The sequence below is a fragment of the Anneissia japonica genome, unplaced genomic scaffold, assembly GCF_011630105.1.
Source record: "Anneissia japonica isolate Jap-2015-1 unplaced genomic scaffold, ASM1163010v1 scaffold288246_len349457_cov184, whole genome shotgun sequence".
Lineage (NCBI taxonomy): Eukaryota > Metazoa > Echinodermata > Crinoidea > Comatulida > Comatulidae > Anneissia > Anneissia japonica.
In genome coordinates this window covers 209,012-212,289 of record NW_022752398.1, presented here as the reverse complement: position 1 = coordinate 212,289, position 3,278 = coordinate 209,012, and positions in this window count along the sequence as shown.

Below are 3,278 nucleotides of genomic sequence, written 5' to 3'. Positions count from 1 at the left end.
ATATATATATATATTGCCCTCCCATGGCAAAAGGGCATAACTGACAATTTGTTGTTTTGGAGATATTAAGCAAAACGTGTAATTTATTTAGCGCCCTAAAATGTGTTTTAGTGTTTGATTTCATGGTTAATGTATGCAAATAGACAAATAATATCTCTTCCAGTGTAGCACACATTTTTTCTATAAATATTGATTTTTGCGCTCAAAATGTCAGTTATGCCTATTTTCCGTGGGTTTTCTGATTCAATACATGTATATACATGGAGGAATTAGTTTAGTGTATAGGATTTTATTTGTTTAATTTGGTAAATGTTTGTATTGATTGTTTCATTCTGTTCTGTTATTTTTTTTTTAAGGATGCAAATTGATTGATGTGTGCCGCTGATTTTAAAGCGATTCCAAATTAATTTGGAATCTGGAGAAAAAAAAATCTACGTCTCGTACAGGATGGAAAGATCCGCATTATAAACTGAGTCTCTTTAAAAAAAAGGCTTAGGAGCGGATTTGGTTTTGTTTTTTTGTTTTTTTTTTTTTGAGTGAGAATTCTTTTAGAGAGAAACCCCCCTTCAATAACGGGTTTGGAACCAAGAACCCAGGATTGAAAAGCAAACACCACTAAACAGCTCATTATATTACACGGAACAATCGGAAATGGCCACGAAGGAGGTCAAGAGAAACCGGACCATAATGCCAAAATATGACCAATTAATAGAGTAGGTCGAACGTTATAACCACCGCAATGATTTTGGGTTCTAATTATGACACTCGCCTTAAGATAACCAACCTCCACAATCTCTTTAATAGATTCAGTAATAGAAACCTTATTTTCCGGATGACGCTTGTTACTGTAAGTTTTGATTAGGCCTTACTATTTCTAAATGGAGATCTAATGTCTACACATTTAGTTATTTCCCAAAAACCATTACAAACTTGTAACACACTAACATGAGCATATAAGGCCTAAATCTTAGTGCACCGTCTTTCGGTGGGACGTTTAAGTCGTAGGTCCAGTGTACAATATGATCCATTTACGAATTGAACGTGGACACTCTTTGGAAACGAGTAGAAAATTGTCTTCCAGTGTACTGTAGGGCCTACTGCCAGATTCACCACCAGAAGGACCCCACTGGGCCACTGGAAACAAGTCTTCGGGCTTAATTTCAGACCACAAGTTTAATATCCTACGTCTATATAGTGATACTATACATTTAAAATGTTGCGATTGTCCCTTTAATTGAATGAGGAACAAGGAAATCAAAATAAACTTCTTACTCATCAATTGACTTTGCATGAGATTGTATGTTGTATTGAATGTAATGATACAAGATTCAAGAGTTTTGTTACGCGAGCCACTTCAAACTACGATTTTACACAATAAAGAAAATGGAAACACAATTTCATACTTACAGAGTACGGTACCACAATCAATGAAAAACGTAAGGCCTCGTAAGAGTGTTAAATTTCAAGGGTGCGGTGTTATTTCAATCTTGTTTTACTGTAGGCCTACCTGGGGTATATAGGCCTATTTAGGAGAAATTATTAAAGGGTCAAGAAAAATTTCGTTGACATTTTTTAGCGCAACCGTAGAGATCTAATTAATATGTGTGATATACCAAAGAAAATAAAACTTAAAAACATTGTCTTTGATGTAAATGCTGTACTTTACCTATTTCAAAGCCGTGAGCCCACACCCACTATAGTTGGGGCTGAGGTGCGAAATTTGGGGAAATATTACCTCTAAATGGCCGGAAATCACACACTTATGTAGGCCTAGTAAAATTCGTCATCATTTGTCAACAAATCTTTATCATCAATTTTCGTCATGTCTTATGATTGATCCATAGTATGTTCAATGTTATCTGTAGTCCTACAGATGTACAGGACATATATAACGTTACTTCTTGAGATCCCAAAAACAACCAAATTAATGAAAATTTAAATAAAATATTCATGAATTATGTGCTTGACAAATCCATTATTTAAGACCCTCAAAATGCTACTTTTTTTGGAGCCTCCCGGGGCTTTTCCGAATTCCCGAATCCGCCATTGCTTAGGTCCCTAAACACTAGCCAAATAAATAAAAATTTGAGAAATCCATTATAAGGCCCCCAAAATAATAATTTGTCGGATCTTCCGTGGGGCAGTCCCCCATCGTAAGGCCCGATTCGCTCGCAAAACGCACCTCCCCATCGAAAATCCTGCCTACGGGCCGGGCCTGTTCCACGATATGCAAAACATCATCTGATGCTGTGTATTATTTGTAGGCCTATGTATTAGTTATATCATCATTTATGATTTTTATCTAAAACTGATTGATTTGGGAAAATTTTCAGTTGGGTCTACAAACCATGATATGGTTGTTATTACAAACAACACTATTACTAAAACTATTAACAGGTATACTCTATTCAATATAGAGTATACAAACATCATCTTATGTTACGTGTATTATGTTGATGTACATAATCATATCTTCATTTTTTTTAACTGCATTAAAAAATCAATATGCCTATATTTTAATGTGTTCTTTATTTTGAAGAGAAAATCTCCAGTTTGGTCTACCAAAACCATAATATGATACATTATGTTTAAATGTTTAATTTAAAGAAGTGTTTTAAAATGAATTGTACGTTGTTGTTGATTCATGATGGCCTATTGGTAGTCCTTTGTGGTATCTGTGCACACATCAAGTAAGGCGGTCGTTCTACCCAAATATATTCATTACAAAAACACAAACTTCAACGTCGTCCTACTAACACTATTGGTATTCAATATGGAGCACTTTATACACAAAACATCAGCTTTTGATGTGTTATTTTGATGTCTGTAGTCTATAAAATATGTATTCTTTAAATTTCTCTAATTAGAACGCATTGGAATTGGTTGTAATTTGTCATTAGCCTATTTAAATTTACTGAATGCATAGGCCTTCATTTGTGGCATCTTGTGAACAGTTATTACTTAGGATCTATTTATGTTTCTAATCCTAATGGCATGTATGTTATGCTTGTAAACACCAAGAAAACCAAATTACACTTTGTATGTCCTCATTCTTATACTGCTGCTACTGCTGCTGCTATTGCTATAGACTGCTACTGTTATAGACTGCTACTGCTAATGCTATAGACTGCTAATGGTACTGCTATAGACTGCTACTGCTACTGCTATAGACTGCTACTGCTACTGCTAGACATGCTACTGCTAGACTGCTACTGCTTCTGCTATAGACTGCTACTGCTACTGCTACTGCTATAGACTGCTACTGCTATAGACTGCTA